Source organism: Plecotus auritus (assembly GCF_963455305.1).
Source record: "Plecotus auritus genome assembly, chromosome: 3".
Lineage (NCBI taxonomy): Eukaryota > Metazoa > Chordata > Mammalia > Chiroptera > Vespertilionidae > Plecotus > Plecotus auritus.
Window position 1 is genome coordinate 121,108,969 of NC_137772.1, and position 22,051 is coordinate 121,131,019.

Genomic DNA, 22,051 nt, shown 5'->3' on the forward strand with positions numbered 1-22,051 from the left:
ACCCAAATACATAAAAAAACTCCTGGAGGATATCAAGGAAGAGATTGACAGCAATACAATCATAGTAGGAGACTTTAATACCCGGCTATCACCATTGGACAAATCCTCTAAACAAAAAATCAACAAAGAAACATCAATCCTAAATGACTCACTAGACAAGATGGAATTAATTGACATCTTCAGAACATTTCACCCCAAAGCCACAGAATATACATTCTTCTCAAGTGCACATGGGTCATTTTAAAAGATAGACCATATATTGGGACATAGGCAAAGTCTCTTCAAATTCAAGAAGATAGAAATCATATCAAGCATCTTCTCAGACCACAGTGGCATAAAACTGGAAATCAACTACAATAAAAATAACCCAAAGAAATCAAACACATGGAGACTAAACAGCATGCTATTAAACAATGACTGGGTTACCAGAGAGATCAAGGAAGAAATAAAAAACATCATGGCAACAAATAACAATGAAAACACTACAATCCAAAATCTATGGAACACAGCGAAAGCAGTCTTGAGAGGGAAGTTCATAGCTCCACAAGCCTACTGCAAAAAACAAGAAACAATGGTAATAAATTACCTAACCCAACAACTCAAAGAGTTAGAAAAAGAGCAACAAGAAAAGCCCAGTGTAAGCAGAAGGAAGGAAATAATAAAGATCAGGGCAGAGATAAACGACCTAGAGACCAAAGAAACAATACAAAAGATCAACAAAACCAAGAGCTGGTTCTTTGAAAGGATAAACAAGATTGATGAACCTCTAGCCAGGATCACCAAGAAGCAAAGAGAGAGGACCCAAATAAACAAAATCAGAAATGAAAGAGGTGAAATAACAACAGATCCCGCCGAAATACAAAGGATTGTTAAAAAATACTACGAACAACTCTATTCCAACAAACTGGACAACCTGGAGGAAATGGACATATTCCTAGAAAAATGTAACCTTCCAAAACTCAAACAGGAAGAATCTAAACAGCTCAATATGCCAGTAACTATGGAAGAAGTTGAAGCAGTCATCAAAAAGCTTCCGGCAAACAAAAGCCCAGGGCCAGACGGCTTCACAGGAGAGTTTTACCAAACATTCAAGGAAGAACTAAAACCTATCCTCTTCAGACTATTCCAAAAAATTCAAGAGGAAGGAACACTTCCAAGCTCCTTCTATGAAGCCAACATCACCCTAATACCAAAACCAGATAAAGACAACACAATGAAGGAGAATTACAGGCCAATATCCCTCATGAACGTAGATGCCAAAATCCTCAACAAAATTCTAGCAAATTGGATCCAGCAGTACATCAGAAAGATCATACACCATGACCAAGTCGGGTTTATCCCAGGAATGCAAGGATGGTACAATATCCGTAAATCAATAAATGTGATACATCACATAAACAAATTGAGAGATAAAAATCACATAGTCATATCAATTAATGCAGAAAAAGCATTAGACAAAATCCAACACCCTTTCTTGATAAAAACTCTCAACAAGGTGGGAATAGAAGGATCATACCTCAACATAATAAAAGCTATATATGATAAACCCACAGCTAACATCATACTCAATGGGCAAAAACTAAAACCATTTCCCCTAAGAACAGGAGCAAGACAGGGATGCCCACTCTCACCACTCCTGTTCAACACAGTACTGGAGGTATTAGCCATTGCAATTAGACAAGAAGAAGAAATAAAAGGCATCCAAATTGGAAAAGAAGAAGTAAAGCTGTCCTTATTTGCAGATGACCTGATATTGTACATAAAAAACCTGAAAGACTCCATCAAAAAACTAACAGACTTAATAAATGAATTCGGCAATGTAGCAGGATACAAAATTAACGCCAAGAAATGTATGGCATTTCTATACACCAATAGTGAACTTACAGAAAGAGAGACTAAAAAAGCAATCCCATTTACCATCGCACCAAAAAAATTAAGATACTTAGGAATAAACCTAACCAAGGAGGTAAAAGACCTATACACGGAAAACTACAGGACACTGCAAAAAGAGATAGAGGAAGATGTAAACAGATGGAAGAACATACCATGTTCATCGATTGGTAGAATCAACATCATTAAAATGTCCATACTACCCAAAGCAATATATAGATTCAATGCACTCCCTATTAAAATACCAATGGCATATTTCACAGACCTAGAAAGAACTCTCCAAAAATTCATCTGGAATAAAAAAAGACCCCAAATAGCCACAGCAATCCTGAGAAAGAAGAATAAAGTAGGAGGGATCTCAATACCAGATTTCAAGCTGTATTACAAAGCCACTGTCCTCAAAACAGCCTGGTACTGGCACAAGAACAGACATATAGATCAATGGAATAGAACAGAGAATCCAGATATCGACCCAAACCACTATGCGCAATTAATATTTGACAAAGGAGGCATGAACATTCTATGGAGTCAAGACAGTCTCTTCAATAAATGGTGTTGAAAAAATTGGACAGATACATGCAAAAAAATGAAACTAGACCACCAACTTACACCATACACAAAAATAAACTCAAAATGGATACAGGACTTAAATATAAGACGGGAAACCATAAAAATATTAGAGGCATCCACAGGCAGCAAAATCTCAGACATATGCCGAAAGAACTTCTTCATTGATACTGCCCCTAGGGCAACGGAAGCCAAAGAGAAAATAAACAAATGGGACTACATCAAAATAAAAAGCTTTTTCACAGCAAAAGAGACCATCAACAAAACAACAAGAAATCCCACTGTATGGGAGAACGTATTTGCAAATGTTATCACTGATAAAGGTTTAATCTCCAACATCTACAGGCAGCTTATACAACTTAATAAAAGGAAGATAAATGACCCAATAAAAAATGGGCAACGGACCTAAATAGAATCTTTTCGAAAGAAGACAGAAGGAAGGCCAAGAGACTCATGAAAACATGCTCAAAGTCACTAATTATCTGAGAGATGCAAATCAAAACGACAATGCGATACCATCTCAAACCTGTCAGAATGGCTATCATCAACAAATCAACAAACGACAAGTGTTGGTGAGGATGCGGAGAAAAATGAACCCTCGTGCACTGCTGGTGGGAATGCAGACTGGTGCAGCCACTGTGGAGAAGAGTATGGAGTTTCCTCAAGAAACTGAAAATGGAACTCCCATTTGACTCAGTAAAGCCACTCTTAGGAATATATCCTAAGAAACTAGAAACACCAATCAGAAAGGATATATGCACCGCTATGTTCATAGCAGCACAATTTGCAATAGCGAAGATTTGGAAACAGCCTAGGTGCCCGTCAGCAGATGACTGGATCAGAAAACTATGGTACATCTACACAATGGAATACTATGCTACCATAAAAAAGAAGGAATTATTACCATTTGTAGGCACCTGGATGGAATTAGAGAACATTATGCTGAGTGAAATAAGTCAGTCAATGAAAGAAAAATACCACATGATCTCACTCATTTGGGGATAATGAAAAACAGTATAAACTGATGAACAAAAAGATAGATACAGAGGCGGTAAAGCATCAAACAGACTGTCAAATTACAGCGGGAAGGCTAGGGATAAGTGGGGGAAATAAGAGATCAACTGAAGGACTTGTATGCATGCATATAAGAGTAACCAACGGATACAAAACATTGGGAAGTGAGGGCATGTATGGGAGTGGGGTGGGGGGCAATGGTAAGCTATGTACACATATAATACCTTAATAAAAATTTAAAAAAAAATTAAGATACCTAGGTATAAATTTAACTAAGGAGGTAAAAGACCTGTACTCAGAAAACTACAGGACACTGAAAAAAGAGATAGAGGAAGACATAAACAGATGGAAGAACATACTGTGTTCATAGATTGGTAGAATCAACATCATTAAAATGTCCACACTACCCAAAGCAATCTATGGATTCAATGCACTCCCCATTAAAATACCAACGGCATATTTCACAGACCTAGAACGAACTCTCCAAAAATTCATCTGGAATAAAAAAAAAGACCGCAAATAGCTGCAGCAATCCTGAGAAAGAAGAACAAAGTAAGAGGGATCTCAATACCAGATATCAAGCTGTGTTACAAAGCCACTGTTCTCAAAACTGCCTGGTACTGGCACAAGAACAGACATATAGACCAATGAAATAGAACAGAGAACCCAGAAATAGACCCAACCACTATGCTCAATTAATATTAGACAAAGGAAGCAAGAGCATACAATGGAGTCAAGACAGTCTTTTCAAAATGGTGTTGGAAATATTGGACAGACACATGCAAAAAAAAAATGAAACTAGACCACCAACTTACAACATACACAAAAATAAATTCAAAATTGATAAAGGATTTAAACATAAGACGGGAAATCATAAAAATACTAGAGGAATCCACAGGCAGCGAAATCTCAGACATATGCCGAAGCAGTATCTTCACTGATACAGCTCCTAGGGCAATGGTAACTAAAGAGAAAATAAACAAATGGGATTACATCAAAATAAAAAGCTTCTGCACAGCAAAAGAAACCATCAACATAACAACAAGAAAGCACACTGCATGGGAGAACATATTTACCAATGTTACCTCTGATAAGGGCCTAATCGCCAACATTTACAGGGAACTCATACAACTTAACAAAAGGAAGATAAACAATCCAATCAAAAATGGGCAATGAGCCTAAATAGATACTTTTCTGTCTTTCTACTTTTTTTTTTAATTTTTTATTTATTGATTTTGAGAGGGAGAAACATTGCTTTGATGCATTGGTTGATTCTTTTTTTTAAATTTAATAAATCTTTATTGTTCAGATAATTACAATTGTTCCTCTTTTTTCCCCCATAGCTCCCCTCCACCCGGTTCCCACCCCACCCTCTGCCCTTACCACCCCCCACTGTCCTCATCCATAGGTGTACGATTTTTGTCCAGTCTCTTCCCGCACCCCCCACACCCCTTTCCCCCCAAGAATTGTCAGTCTACTCCCTTTCTATGCCCCTGATTCTATTATATTTACCAGTTTATTCTGTTCATCAGATTTTTTATTCACTTAATTTTTAGATTCACTTGTTGATAGATATGTATTTGTTGTTCATAATTTTTATCTTTACCTTCTTCTTCCTCTTCTTAAAGAATACCTTTCAGCATTTCATATAATACTGGTTTGGTGATGATGAACTCCTTTAGCTTTTTCTTATCTGTGAAGCTCTTTATCTGACCTTCAATTCTGAATGATAGCTTTGCTAGGTAGAGTAATCTTGGTTGTAGGTTCTTGCTATTCATCACTTTGAATATTTCTTGCCACTTCTTTCTGGCCTGCATAGTTTCTGTTGAGAAATCGCTGACAGTCGTATGGGTACTCCCTTGTAGGTAACTAACTGTTTTTCTCTTGCTGCTTTTAATATTCTCTATTTGTCTTTTGCTCTTGGCATTTTAATTATGATGTGTCTTGGTGTGGTCCTCTTTGGATTCCTTTTGTTTGGGGTTCTCTGTGCTTCCTGGACTTGTAAGTCTATTTCTTTCACCAGGTGGGGGAAGTTTTCTGTCATTATGTCTTCAAATAGGTTTTCAGTATCTTGCTCTCTCTCTTCTTCTGGCACCCCCATAATTCGGATGTTGGTATGTTTGAAGTTGTCCCAGAGGCTCCTTACACTATCTTCATATTTTTTTGGATTCTTTTTTCTTTTTGCTTTTCTAGTTGTTTTTTGCTTCTTTGTATTTCAAATCTTTGACTTGATTCTTGCGATCCTCTAGTCTGCTGTTAGATCTCTGTTTAATATTTTTCTTTCAGTCAGTGTATGCTTAATTTCTAGTTGGTCCTTTTTCATATCCTCGAGGGTCTTGCTAAATTTATCTGCCTTTTCTAGAAAATTCTTGAAAAGCTTATAACCGTGGTTTTGAACTCTATATCCAGTCATTTGCTTTCCTCCATTTCTTTCATTTGTGATCTGTTTCTTTGTCTCCGCATTTTGGCTGCTTCCCTGAGTTGATAGAGTGGCTTTGTGTGCTAGGTGTCCTATAGGGCCCAGTGGCTCAGCCTCCCCAGTTACCTGAGGTGGACACTCTTGGTGCACTCCTTTGTGGGCTGTGTGCACAGTCTTGTTGTAATTAAGCCTTGATTGTTGTTGGTATCGCTGGGAGGAATTGACCTCCAGGACAATTGGCTGTGAGGATCAGCTGTGTCTATGCTGGGAGAATTTCTGTGCTGGAGACACGCTTATGGGAGAAGACTTGCAAAAGCCTCTGTGCTCAGCTTGGATGGGGCAGAGTCTCAGGGTGGAGCAGACAGCATTGGTTTCCCGTCAGCCCTGCCCTAATAGGCCCCTGTGTCTCAGTGTCTTCTGTTAATCGCTGCAAGCACCTCTGAGAGAAAGCTGCCCTCGGAGTTCTGCCCGCTGCCAGATAGTCCAGTTTCTCCATATGAGTCTGGGTCCCCAGAGTCTCGCCCGGAACTGGAGTTCAGTGCAGTCGGGAGCCTTTGTCTCCCTCCCGCTTGAGAAAGCCAGCCACGCACTCAGTTGCCAGTCCTCTCCGCCCGCGCATCTCAGTACCTGTGCTTCCTGCAGCTCCTCTGAGTCTCAGTGTGCTTTTCTCTTTCCTTCTAGTTGTAGAATTTTCACTCAGCCAGCCTTCCTGTGGTTCTGGATGATCTCTGTTTTGTCTTTTAGTTGTAGTTTTGAAATTGTTGTGCGAGGCAGCAGTTCAGGTGTTTACCTATGCTGCCATCTTGGTTTCTCCTCTGTCTTTCTACTTTAGATGTTTGAACTTCTCTATCAAAAAACTAACAACAAAAACTAAAACCAAAAGAATATGATACATCACTTCTGTCATCATTGTTTAACAACAATTTTATGTCTCCCTTTTCAAGATGGTATAAGCTACTTCTTAAATCTTATTTCAACAGCACTTACCCAACTTTCACATTTGCCTAATGGCATCGCAGAGGGACCCATTCTGCAGTTCTTCCCTTTTATAGATAGGATTTGGGAGGCAAATATCTTGCCTGCTGTGAGAGGAGTGGAATTAAGAACACAGCTGTCCTGACCCATCCCAGTGGGTGTTTCTCCTGTCATGAAGAGTGGTATAGGAATGTCCAGTATTTCCACAGGGAAAGAGAGGGGTCCTTATTTGTGCTTTTCACACCTTGGGAAGTTCCAACTTCCCCAACCCTCCCTTAAGAAAATATAAACTCTAAAAGCTCTTTGAATCTCTATCTACCTAAATCATCAAGGAAAGCCATTGACATCTACTTCACTTTTCAAACAATTTCAGTGTACAATAGCTACATTTCCACTTTATAGTCTTCTCATACTGGGCCCCTCTATAATCTGTAAGAGAAGAGATGCCATACATGACAGAACATGGGCAGCTAGACAAGCCTAGAGAGAGTTTATGTATCAAAGGAGTTTTATTTGTGGATACAAGGGGCTCATTTAATAAATCACTTTCTACATTGTGTCCCATGAAGGTAGGACTTAATTAAAATAAAAAAGTTCCAAATTATTATTGCCCTCAGAAATATTTCAATAAACACATAACCCAGCAATGCCATGAGAGTTAATGTGAAATTATTCAACTTGTTAAATATATCACCAATCTTTCTTAAGGTGCTATTTTTGTCTTTTAATTAATATAACAGACGGATCTAGTAGTTCAGCACATGGTCTGAGATCTGAGAAGTTTGAGGTCGAATCCTAGGTCCCTTGTTTATAACACATGGACCTTATTTAGTCTCTTTAAACTTTAGTCATCTTTTGGGTAAAATAGGGATAAATTTTACCAATCTACCTCATAGAACTAAAATATGAATGGCACAGTCCTTATGGTTATTAAAATTCCTAATACCATTATTTTGGGGATTAAATAAAATTAAAATGTATGTCACCTTTCCTAATGCTCAGGAGGTGAAACTGAGCTCCACATGTTTTGCTGCAGGAGTATGCATTCCATTAACATTAATTAAAGCTTTAATTTTAGCTTCCATGATGCTTTCAAGTGAAACTAGGAAGCTACATTATAGAAAGTAGGGAAAATTATAAATATTAATTGCCCTTCTCTCAGATTAATTGCCCAATGTTATTACTGTGACTTTAATTCTTAATATATAATTTAGAGGAAACCTTTTAATTTAATGGTGGGATAAGATAAAAACAAACAAGTTTAAAAAACCACAAAAACAACTTCCACCACAATGAAGTGGTTTTTATTATAAGAACACGAGAGGCCCAATGCATGAAATTCACGCACTGTGGCCCCTGCTCACTGCAGAGGCCACCTCTGTCTTGGCCCCCTCCCGCTGCGGTGGCTGCCTCTGCCTTGGCACGCGTCCGTGGATTCGTCCAGAAGGACATCTGGTCTAATTAGCATATTATGCTTTTATTATTATTATTAGATATTTATTCATAACTGAATCAGGGTTTTGATAACACCAATAGCAATATTTTATAATACACATATCTGGCCTTCAAATTAATACTGAACTTTCAGAATTGAACTACTACAATTGGAATCTCTCTTCACCAGAACATGAGGAAGATGAGGAGTGAGCTGTTTCATCCCAGTGGTCCCCTGGTGACAGACAGTGCTCTTCAGAGCAAAGAACTGGGCCAGACCTGCAACACCACTGGAGCCTTTTCTCCAGACTACCAGTACATAGCGGCAGGCATCTTAGTTACCTTGAACCAAAGGAATACCGGTTCTAGGTATCTCCATGTCTGGCACAGATTTTTCTCTTTGGGTCTCATTTGTGGCAGCTTGGACTCAATTTTGGAAACTAATATAAGGAGTGAGCCAGAGGTCTCACAATTCTGAACACGGAGCATTTATCCCCAAAAGACTCCCCCGACATGAGAGGCAATCAGGGTCCCAGGGTTTGAGTTGTTGTCTTGAAAATATACTCTGGTCATTTTGATGATTTGCAGGGATCACTGAACTTTTGATGGAAAACAGAGCCTCCTTGATGCCTGCCTGTTTACCCACAGTAGTAAAAATGGACACCACCCTGATATCCTGACCAGCTTTCTCACAAGAACTAATGAGCACTCTTAAGACCCTTGGAGACCTGTGAAAGAAGGATGCTTATAGATATTGACAGAACTGTGTTTTTTCTTTTTAGTTTATTCAGTTACCAAAATGAATTTCCTTAAACATAACCATATATGCTGGTTTTCATCCAAAAACTTGGGGAAAGAATTCCCAATATCAACAGAATTATACAGAGAGAGTACCTCAAATCAGCTAAAGGCACTAGCAAGTAAGATGCTGTGTAGTACCTGAAGACATGAGACAAGAAGGTAGACTAAAATCTGAAAGACTATTTTGACACTTTTTAAAAAACTAAAAACCCTTGAGAGACTCTGTCCTATTTGCAGCTGGCTTTGCACATTTCACTGAAACTCATTACTTTGCCAAATCTAACAGTCCCAAGTACAAATACAGTATTTAAACAGTAAAGAGGAAACTTCAATTAAATTTGACTACAGTAAATCATCTTAATTGGACAAAAGAGTAGCTCCCATAGACGTTCTTTTTTTTTTTTTTAAACTATGAACAGCTACCAAGACATGTAAGATACCACCTTCACTCATCTATCTCTGTATTACATTCTATTTTGTTGGTATTTTTTACTTTCCCCCCCTAACATATCCCACTAAGTGTACATGCTACACCCAGTAATTAGACATTCGGTATATGTGGATGGATGTTCCCTGTTTCTTCCAGAACCTTGCTCCATCAGCCAGCTCCTCACTTGCCCTTAGGCCAACCTCCTCTTTTCCTTTGGCTCTCTTTCTCAGCTAACAACAAGCTTAGACCTTTTTATCTTTGTGCCTGTCCTGAGTGCATCTCCACCTCTGGCTACTGTTTCTCTACCCTGCTTCCCACCTTTGGTTCACCAATGAGTGGTCTACCCCTCCCTCCCTCCTTTCTTTCTTTCCCTTCCTTCCTTCCTTCCTTCCTTCCTTCCTTCCTTCCTTCCTTCCTTCCTTCCTTCCTTCCTTCCTTCCTCCCTCCCTCCCTCCCTCCCTCCCTCTCTCCCTCTCTCTCTCTCTCTCTCTCTCTCTCTCTCTCTCTCTCTTTCTTTCTTTCTTTCTTTCTTTCTTTCTTTCTTTCTTTCTTTCTTTCTTTCTTTCTTCTTTCTTCAACCACCTGCAATCTAACTTCTTTGTCACCACTAAAAATAATCTCCCTAGAGGCCTCAGTGACTTTGCAAATGACAAATCTGGTGGCCATTTGTCAGTACATTTCTTTTGGGACATTTCAGCTTCCATGAGACACTAATGATTACTCCCTTCTAGTTACTTGAATCATTCCATCTCTCAATTTTCATCTACCTCTTTAGACATCTCTTCTCTGGGTCCTTCATAGGCTTGTATTTCTCCTTAAATATTTATATTCCCCAGGGCTATCTTTGGAGACTTGAAATCAATCATGTACTGATTTATCTTTTAGCACTACTAATACCTCTCTCTCTCTCTCTCTCTCTCTCTCTCTCTCTCTCTCTCTCTCTCACACACACACACACACACACACACACACACACAGAAGCACACCCCATACACATTTACCCTCCTCAGACCCAACCAAACCACCTCTCATAAAAAAAATCCTACTTGTCCTTCAAGTTTCATTTATTCCACCACACTTTCCCTATCATCTTTACAAGAAGTGACAGCCCAGTTTCACTCTTCAATAGCCTTTTGGTATTCTCTAGTTATTGTATGCCCACCTATTGTCAACCTACTTATTCATCAATATATCATTTTCCAAGTAGACTTGAGCTTTGACTTTGGAATCAATCAGGCAAGGATTTGAACTGATGCATTAACTCCAACTATACCACCTTTGGTAAGTTTTATGAAATCTCTCCGTTTTATCATCTCTGACTAAAAATTAATAAGGCTGTGAGTGTAGTGGTTAAGAGCAAGGATCCTAGCATAGATAGTCCACATTGAATGCCAGCTCCACCACTTACTATGACTTTTGTCAAGTTGTGTTTATATCTCCGTTTTCTTGTGGGGTAGTAAGTGTACCTACCTCATACTGTGAAGATAAGGTGAGTTAATATTATTCAAGTATTAAGAACAGTGCCTGGCAGTCAGTAGGCACCTGAAATGTTGCTATTATTACCTACCTTCTAGGGCTAATGTGAAGATTTTTTTGCCCAAAATATGATAGCTAAGCAAAAAATGAAAGTTATTCTTACAAAAGTTTGTCTTACTCCTCTTTCTATAATGCTTAGTCTCAAATACAATCACTTATGCTTGGAAGTTGGAAAATAAGGTCCTTCCTTCCTCCCTCCCTCCTTCCCTTCCTTCCTCCCTTCTTCTGTAAGCTACTATCAAAAATACCTTATAAAATATATGCTATTACAATTATTAGCATGACCTGTGGGAATCAAGACTTGTGCTATTTAAAATTGTACTCAAAAACTTTGTTGACCTAAAATTCCATCAAAATGTGATTAAATACACATTATCCTGAGTGAAACAGACTAGATACAAATGGGCACATATTGCATTGCTTCCATGTATATGACATTCTACCAAATGGGAATGCATCTATACATAGACCAATAGTTGCCAGAGACTGGGGTGTTGGTATAGGTCTCTGTACAGGGGCACAAGGAGACTCCTGGGATGAAGAAACTGTTCTCTATCTGGAATGTAGCAGTCCTGACACATGTGTTTACTTTTGTTAAAATTTATCAAACTGTAGTTTTAAAATCCCTGCAGTTTACTGTATGAAAATTATATTTTAATAACATTACTTTAAAAATAAAACTCATCACTTACTGAATGAGAAGAAGAATGGCTAATCTATCTGAAAGAAATTTTATTTTTCTGGGGACCAAAGGTAAGAGGGGAGGTGATTTTGATAGGAATGACCTAGCTTGGGGAATGACCTAGCTTGGGGACCGGGAACCACCAGCCACTCCCTCTCTAGTGGCACAGCTCTGACCATCCTGAGCACAAGGATGGGAGTTTTTGCTTTTGAGAAATTCACTATGTGTTATGCTGCCCACTGGGAATCCCAAAAAAATCTTGAGCAAGACGGTATGGTTGAAGCCATAGAGCTGATATTTACAGGGGTAAGACACTGATCTCAATGTATGAGTGGGAATCTCTGGAATTAGAACACTGTGACTGGCCAATTTGGTATGTATGGAGCATTGTTTAAATGGGAAAGAATGAGTGATGCTCACTTTCTACAAGCCTTTCTAGGCAATGCCTCTCAGGGTATTACTAACAGGTCAGAAACCAGCACTGGAGAATAAGACCACCTCACTCAACACTGCAGAGAAGTCTCTTCTTAGGTGGCATCTGGTCACACAGGACCATCATCTGAACCAGCACCTAAAACCCAGAGGAAGGGGGATGCTACTATTCCTCAGTTGGAATTTGACCAGCACACATGGATAAGCATTTTCATTTCTGCTGAAGTCCTACAGCCCATATGTATCTTGAATTTTTGTTTTCTACAGGAGATGAAAGAAGCAATTTCATAGGCAGCATTGGTTTTATGGTTATCATTAATTGCTATTCATTACATGCCCAAATTCATGCAGCCAAACAGAATTCAGTTAAAACCTAAATGATCCAAATTAACTAAGAAAAAAAGGTTTGGTTTTATGGCAAAATAAAAGGGGAATTCCAGGAGATAAATGATAGAAAAATAAGTAGATCAGAATCAACTGAACTACTCTGTCTTTTAAAGGCACTGTTCTGGAATCAGACAGTGAAGGTTGCACAATTTTTTGAATATGTATTGAATTGCACACTTTAATAGTGTTAAATTTAAGGTATGGGAATATATCTCAATAAAAATAGCAATATATATACATATATATATGCATGCACACACACATATTAAATCAATTAAAAATATTTTAAAATTATAGTGCCTAACCTTTTTTTTGTCCTTGATTTCTGGGCATGGCTACTGAATCATCTTGGAAAAGCCTTCTAGAAAATTCCAGCCCCACCTGCCCTCAACATAGATGGTTACAACTTATGAATCAAGTAGAAATCCCCAAAGGCATCAGGAAATACTATCAAATACAATACTGTGTTTTGAAAAATTAATTTGGTTGGAGGGTACTAGATAAATGTTAACCATCAATCAAAAATACCCAATAAAACATGCCTTAGGGTTGTTAGCAAAACCTGTGAAAATCAAGACTTATGCTCATTAAAATTACCACAATACTATATAGTAAAGATTGCTGCTTCCTAAATTGTATTAGTGACTTTCATGGATGTCAAAATGTAAAATGCTATGTGGAGACAGCAATATTACATCATAGTAAGCATGGGAATGGACTATGTCAAAATATTGAACTTACTTTTATTGGCATTTTATGTCACTTTAAAATGTGGTGATATATTTTCAAATGATCTCTTATTTGTGCTAAAAATGATATCTCTATAAATAGTAAAAAGAAGCATATAACCAGAAAGAACTAGACTAAAAATAACTTGAGGAATAACATCTCCCTAGTCTTATATTCTCAAAAAGAAGAAACTTTGATAATCTTCTCTAAAGTTGCTGGACATAAAAATGATGGTCTACCCATGGATAAACTGAATTGGATACTATTAAGTTGAAATAGAAATCCCTTTGATTTTTTAAAATTTATTTCAGGACACTTTTCACATGGTTTATTTGCTATAAGGTTCAAACGTTAAATATCATGATGCATTAAATTTCATTTCACAGCTGAAAAAGTCCCATTTAACACTACGAAAGAAATGCTTTTCATCTATATGATTCTAAGAATATTCATAATAAGGAATACACATTTCAGGTTGAACACTGTACAGAAAAAGTGAGTTTCTGAGCTCTTTGGGAAGGTCACCTCATTCAGCAGCTAAGTGACACCTTTCAACAATTATCTCTGATTTTAGCTATAACTACTATATTTTGTTTCTGGGTTAGAATGAGTTTTCAGATTTCTGGTGAATGTCTGTAAGATTAAGTAAGGGGTACAAGGCTGAGCTGCTTTGCCAAGAAACAGCTACTTTAAAATTATTTATGCATAATTTGGAACCTAAGCCAATACTTTATCGAGTATAATATAAATATTCCTTATCTGACCAGAGCTTTTTCTTAGTCTCCTTTTGGGACAGCCTTATTTTAATTCTATCACTACACTTGAGCAGGGCTATCAATGTTCAAGCAATATCTATAATAAAACCCTCCATTTTCATGTCACCTCTCATTATAAAAATGTTTTTACTTTTTTAGCAAAGAAAAAAATATATATATATATATTCCATGGTGATGGCCAAAGGGAAGAGGAAAAGAGGGAGTGGGGGCTGGGTGGAGGTTGGCAAAGGGGGAGATGGGGACACCTGTAATAGCATCAACAATAAAAATAAAATAAGAATAACCCATAAAAGTGTTTTTAAATCCAGAACTTTAGAAGAAGGTGAGCTCTGCCCCCTCACCCAGTCATAGGCTTTGCTGAAGGACAAGAAGTTAGGTTTGTTTCCTTTTTTTTGAAGTTATGCCTATCTTTGCCTTCTTCCAGGTTTCAAAGTAGAGAATAAATTACTTGCTTTCTAAGTCTTTGGTAAGTTAGAATTTCTTCTTCTGTTGCTGCTGACATTTTATGCTAACAGAATATAGATCCACATGAAACCCCTGGCCCAACACCTGATTTAGCTTCCTGAACAAGTACAGAATCAAAACATGAATTCATTAAGGTACACAAGGGAAGTAAGATAGGCTGTAGCCAAATCAAGGCATAAAAAGATGTGAAGCCAAAGTGAAAGGGTTGTATTTAGGCACAATTTATAAAACAAGATCAGAAGAGGAAGAATTAGTGACAATCCCCTCTTCTTCCTTTTATTTGTTTTGGGGACACTTCACCTTGCCATGGAAACTTTTGCTTGCTCATAAGCCTCACAGTGCAAACAACTACCTTGGCCTTATCTGTATGAGAAGCAAACCAAGAACTCCCCAGAAGACTTTGGCAGGATAATGGGCTGAAATAACTCAAAATCTCAGATACTATAAACACCTATAAATGTTAGATGGAATATAGGATATTTTAAAATGCAGAAATGAGTAAATAAGAAAGGAAGAGGGAAATGGAAAACAGGAAGGTATGAGGTGATGCAGTGGCTGCAGAGGGGGAGGGTTATTGGTCTCAGTACCCTGGAGGCTTTTTCTGTTTCCACTGGGAACAGAAACAAAGCTGTGGGCCTTGAGAGGTGGGACATCAGAAATAAGACACCTACATAAATGTCTTGTCCTAAACAATGAAAAAATGGACTAGGGAAAAATGTAGGAAGATAAAAAGATATTCCAATGGTCCCTGCCTGGGTTCTAGGTAAAAACAACAAAAAAAAAATCATCTCCAAGCATTTGAAAACACAGTCTCAAGTCTTACATGAGTTGTAGTTCCATTAAGATTACATTCTGGGTGCAGAAATCTCCAAGCCAAGTAATTAATAATATTTGGCCCCAGACAGTAATAAATTCTAAGGCTAATCTAAAAAAGGTCACAAAAAAGTATGTTTAAGGTGATCAAAGACATAAAAGAGAAACTGTAGACTTAATTAAGGAACAAAATACATCTTAAAAACCCCTCCTAGTTCTGGCCAGTGTTTCTAAGTGGTTAGAGTGTTAGCATGCACACCAAAGGGTTGCAGGTTTGATTCCTGGTCAAGGGAACATATCTGGGTTGCAGGTTCAATCCCTGGCCCCAGTCAGGGCATGTGAGGCTGTGAGAGAGGCAACCAATTGATCTCTCTCTCTCTCTCTGTCTCTTTCTCTCTCTCTCTCATCCTGCCTCTCTCTCTCTCCCCCTGCTTCCCTTCCACTGTCTCTAAAAGAAAAAACTAATGGAAAAAACATCTTCAGGTGAGGATTAACAACAAAAACAGCAACAAAAAATAACCCACCTAAATAGACTTTAAAAGAAAACCAAACAGGACTTCTAGAATTGAAAAGTATAGTTACCAAAATTATAATTCTCAACTGGCAGATTAAACTACAGACTAGATATAGTCCAAGAGAGTATTAATTTCACCAGAGAAAATCACTTAGAATGTAGTGGTGAGAGACAAATAAGTAAATATATAGTAACAGAAGGATAAAAAAAATATGCAACGTAGCATGAGAAGGACCGATCTAATAGGTATGTCAGAAAAAGAGAAGTGGCAATATTTAAATACTTAATGGCTAAGAATTTTCCATAATTCATGAAGGATATAAACCCTCAATTCAAGAAGCATCAGAATCTCAAACAAGAAAATAAAAATAAGTCCACATCCAAATAATAGAGTAGTGAAACCTCAGGACATTACATAGACAAAGAAAAAATAATCCTATCTAATAAAAGAGTAATATGCAAATTAACCATCACTCCACTACACCCACAAGCCATGCCCACCAGCCAATCAGGAGTGAGTATGCAAATTAACCCCAACCAAGATGGCTGCAGCCACAGAGTGAGCAGAAGGGAGGCTTGGGTTTCCCCGGCGATGGAGGAAGCCAAGCTTTCCACACACCCTGGTGGGCCCAGGCCTCCACTCAAGGCTACAAAGTTTCAATTATAGAAGATAAATAAACCCCAGATACCAGGGCCTCCACTTGGGTCACCAGGGGGCATGGCCAGCCTGCAAACCACCACAGGCCCCTTGCCCAGGCTGCCCCACACCCCAAGGGAACCCCCACCCTGATTCGGGACACCCGTCAGGGCAAACAAGCTGGCCCTCACCCATGCACCAGGCCTCTATCCTATCTAATAAAAGAGTAATATGCAGATTGATCATCACTTCAACACACAAGATGGCTGCCCCCATGTGGTCAAAGATCCTGCCTCCATGTGGACACAAGATGGCCACCACAAGATGGCCAGCAGGGGAAAGCAGTTGGGAGGGACAAGGCCTGAAAGGGAGGGCAGTTGGGGGTGACCCGGCTGGCAGAGGAGGAAAGTTGGGGGTGACTGGGCCTGAAGGGAAGGGCAGTTGCGAGGGACCCAGGCCTGCAGGGGAGAGCAGTTGGGGGAAGGGCAGTTAGGGGTGACCAGGCCTGCAGGGGAGGGCAGTTAGGGGCAAACAGGCTGGCAGGGGAGCAGTTAGGCATCAATCAGGCTGGCAGGCAGAAGTGGTTAGGGGCAATCAGGAAGGCAGGCAGGCGAGCAGTTGGGAGCCAGCAGTCCTGGATTGTGAGGGGGATGTCCGACTGCCTGGTGGGATCGGGCCTAAACAGGCAGTCGGACATCCCTCTCAGGGTCCCAGATTGGAGAGAGTGCAGGCTGGGCTGAGCGACACCGCCCCCCCCCCCGAATTTTGTGCACCGGGCCTCTAGTCAAACATAAAAGCAAGCAGGAGAAAAAGTTAAAAAAAACCCACAAACAAATCATAAATCAACCACAGGCTTTCAACAGCAGTAATGGAGGCAGCATAGTGAAACATATTGTCAAAAACCTAGAGGAAAAATAAATTTCAAACTAAAATTCTATTCCCAACTGAACTATCACTGAAAATTGAGGGAGAAATAAAGCAGCTTAGATAAACATGACTGAATGATTTACAACCCAAATGACTCTTAACTAAAGAACGACAAAAATATACTTTGGGAAAAAGAAAATTTAAAACAAAGAGAAAATATAGGAGGCCAGAAGGAAAAGTATCAATTATATTAGTTTCTGTACAGATTACCCAATTTAGCTTATTTAAAACACTTTGCTTGGGAAAGGTGAAATAGTGGTAAAACTGGGTGAGAGCAAATGCTACAAATGACCCCATGAAGCAACAAAATTAGGATAAAATTATTGACTAAACCAGTGATTTTCAACCTTTTTCATTTCATGACACACATAAAATACTTACTAAATTTCTTTAGCACACCAAAAATATATATTTTTCCAATCTGACACAAAAAATCAGTATAATTTTGATTCATTCACACCAGACGGCTATTGTTGTGTTGGCTGTTGTCATTATTTTACTAAGGGAAAGGAGGTCAGTGCCCCTGACTAAATAGTCAGGCATTGCATGTTTTAAAAATTCTTGTAGCATACTAGTTGAAAAAATCACTGGACTAATCCATAAAAATTAATGAATCTGTCCTGAGCATCTTTTGGGCACAAAGAACAATACTGCTGAACTAGTGTAAGATGTTTATAAAGAATATAATATAAAATTTGATCTTGGTAGAATATTTTTGTTTTCTTGTCCTTTTTTCATTAAAGTTAGCTATTTGGATATTCATAAATATAACTTTAATATTGTGTATAATTTATTGCACATAATCTAACTGATGTAGAATTGTGAAGGATTCAGTCTTTTAAAAATAAAACAAGCTCTGGCCATTGTGGCTCAGTTGGTTGGGCATTGTCCTATGCACCAAAAGGTTACTGGTTGAATTCCTGGTTAGGGCACATTTCTGAGTTGCAGGCTTCATCCCCGGTAGGAGGCAGCCAATCAATGCTTCTCTCTTCCTCTCACTCTCCCTTCTTCTCTCTCTAAAAATCATTAAAAGTATTTGAAATAATAAAATAAAATGAAATAAAAATACAAATTCCTGAGTATTCCCATAAATAATAAACATATACTTTCAATTTGTTGAAAATTACCCTTTCCACTCTCATATAAATTTATGTCATATTAAAGATATAGAATACAAATTAGCAATTTGATATAAACCCATGTAAATCTACACTCTTAAAAGATTCCATGTGTTTTTAAGTAAAGCTAATTCAGCAAGAGAAATAGTTGAAAACATCTTGTGAAATTTACTTTAAACGTACTCTAGTACATAAAAAATAAAACCTCTTGCTATCATGATAGAACAAAATGTCAGATGTCCATTTACATTTTTAGAATCAGGTAATAAGTTCCAGAATATACTCACATTTATTGTTCCATAAGTAAACAAATATAAGGACACACATTTCTAAGCATTTTTCAACAGACAAGAAATGTAACAAGAAATGTTACATCTCTGCCAAAAATACAAGGGAACAAATCATCCTATATAATAAAAGAGTAATATGCAAATTAACCATCACTCCACTACACCCACAAGCCACGCCCACCAGCCAATCAGGAGCGAATATGCAAATAAACCCAAGCAAGATGGCTACGGCCACAGAGAGCAGGAGGGAGGCTTGGGTTTCCCCGGCAATGGAGGAAGCCAAGCTTTCCGCCTGCCCTTGCCAGCCTAGGCCTCCACTCAAGGCTACAAAGTTTCAATGATAGAAGATACATAAATCCAAACAGAAATGGCGGTAGCCACGGAGCTGGAAAGAGCAGGAGGCTAGGGTTGCCCCCGTGATGGAGGAAGCCAAGCTTTCTGCACACCCTGGCAGGCCCAGGCCTCTGCTTAAGGCTACAAAGTTTCAATTATAGAAGATACATAAATCCCAAAGAAATGGCTGCCACCACGGAGCAAGCAGAAGGCTTGGCTCCGCTCCAGGCTACAAAGTTTCATTTGTAGAAGATAAATAAACCCCAGATACCAGGGCCTCCGCTTGGGTCGCCAGGGGGCGTGGCTGGCCTGCAACCCACCACAGGCCCCTCACCCAGGCTGCCCCATGCCCCAAGGGAACCCCCACCCTGATCCGGGACACCCTTCAGGGCAAAACAGCTGGCCACCACCCATGCTCCAGGCCTCTATCCTATCTAATAAAAGAGTAATATGCAGATTGACCATCACTCCAACACACAAGATGGCTGCCCCCATGTGGTCAAAGATCCTGCCCCCATGTGGACACAAGATGGCCACCACAAGATGGCCAGCAGGGGAGGGCAGTTGGGAGGAACCAGGCCTGCAAGGAAGGGCAGTTAGGGGTGACCAGGCCTGCAGGGGAGGGCAGTTAGGGGCAAACAGGCTGGCAGGGAAGCAGTTATGTATCAATCAGGATGGCAGGGGAGTGGTTAGGGGGTGATCAGGCTGGCAGGCAGAAGCAGTTAGGGGCAATCAGGAAGGCAGGCAGGTGAGCAGTTGGGAGCCAGCAGTCCTGGATTGTGAGAGGGATGTCCGACTGCCCATTTAGGCCCGATCCCACCGGGGTCCCAGATTGGAGAGGGTGCAGACTGGGCTGAGGGACACCCCCCTCCCCCGTGCACGAATTTCGTGCACTGGGCCTCTAGTCTTTTATATAAAGCAATGATACTAAAAATTGATTTGAATATATTGCTTTAGCTAGAAACATAATGTTCATCTAGTTGGCCATTAGCATCCAGTAGAGTCTCTCATCTGATAAGAGATTGGCTGGATAGAGCGTACTCTCATGTTTCAATTTTTCTTATTTGGAGACATTTAAGTTGTCTCACAGAAAGGAACAAAAACATCAACTTCTAATTTAAAAAATGCTGTGGCAAATGTTGTTTTTCAGACATAATGTTTACTCCATGAAGAAAAATACAAAAAATTCCAAGCTGAGTAAAGATGAAAAGTTAAACCCAAACTATTTGACTTAATAAATTCTTTAATAACAGTATTTAAGCTATTATTTTGGAAACAGGGATGACTCAAAAGGTGCCAGAACCTAACTTTTTAATCATCTCTTTTAACTTTGGTACAATTTCTCAGTCCCTCAGGAAAATTCCCATGATCACAACTTCAGAGAGCCCTGACCAGCCATTTTGGCATTTTCCAATGCTAAGGAGTGTGATATGCCTTGCCACTCTATCCTCCTCAAACTCCCCAATGACCACTAGAGCCGAGGCAGCTTCCACCATCCATGAGGGTGGGAGTCTGGGCTGCCTCAGCATCTTTCAAGGAGCTCAGAGGGTTCAAGTACAGCACTGTTTTGGGCAATGGAAATTCAAATACATGATTTATGGCAGGCTGGTATAGAAGAGCCTGCGTTGATTTGTCTTAAGAAGTTAAAGCACAACCAGTGTTGCTCAGTGGTTGAGCGCCAACAGGAGGTCACAGTTCAATTCCCGATCAGAGCACATGTCTGGAGTTGTGGGCTTGATCCCCAGTAGGGGGCATGCAGAAAACAGTTGATCAATGATTCTCTGTCATCATTGATGTTTCTATCTCTCTCCTTTCCTCTCTGAAATCAATAAAAATATATATTTTTAAAAAGAAGTTAAATAAGGTATCCTTAAACAAAGATGACCATGCAGACTGTTAATAAAGTATAGAATGGTTCAGAGATTGGCTGTGAGGTCACCCAGCTTAAATTCCAATTAATACTTGTGACCTTGCACAATTACTTTCCCTCTCTGTTCTAACTTTTCCCATCTGTAAACAGGAATAGGAATACTACCTAAGACGATTGTGAAAATTAAAGGAGACAGTATGTTCAGCACAGTGCCTGGCACATAGTAACTACTTCAGAATTATTAGCTATTATTATTAATTATAAGAATAGTAGAAACATAAAAACATGAGTGAATGGGGAAAAGATACTGTAGTACGGTTTAATTTAAATGATTTAAAGGGCAAAACCAAGGAACATCTTCCATAAGAAGTTAGAATTCATAAAAATAACCTCCACTGATCTAATACAAACTTGAAAATGGAAAGTGTGTAACTTCCAGGTAACTACACACTTAAATATTCTTCAATTCTGATACCCACCCTTACATTGTTACATATTTTTAGAAACTTGTGTTTTGGCTCAACAACATTACATTTAATTATTTTAAGCTATGATGCTGTAAAACAAACTTCAGACTTTGCATGCCCCAGTATCCCCACAGGAGGAACAAAGCCCAGCTTCACAGAGAGAGCTGCATTACTCTGAATTTCTCTCTTTTTCTCTCATTGTGTGTGCCAAGATCAGAAAACCAGTAATCTGAATCTATTTGTTGGACTTCCTTGCAGACCGTCCTTTTTAGAACCAGCAATTAACACATGGCCACAACACATGACTTACTTTGTGGCAGAGTTAGCTGCAAAGAAAGACACCGATGTCTAAGAGCATCATCTACTAAGGGACCTAAAGGTAATGAGTCAAGAATGACCTAACTTCCAATTTTCAGAATACAAAGTGGTGTTTCTGAAAGACACACCAAAAAGCCTCCTCAAACCCTATATCACTGAGACCATGTGTTCTCAAACTGGCGGTCCAGGCAGACACCTGAACAACAATGGTTTTTGTTTTTTTTTCC

At 39.1% G+C, this 22,051-nt stretch overlaps 1 protein-coding gene across 10 annotated transcripts in view; it reads right to left on the reverse strand.

The window, feature by feature from the left end:
• Positions 1 to 22,051, reverse strand: part of FRY (FRY microtubule binding protein) — a gene marked incomplete at its 5' end in the record, with an annotated part of 677,381 nt that overhangs the window by 364,197 nt on the left and 291,133 nt on the right. The gene's annotated exons all lie outside the window — the stretch shown is intronic.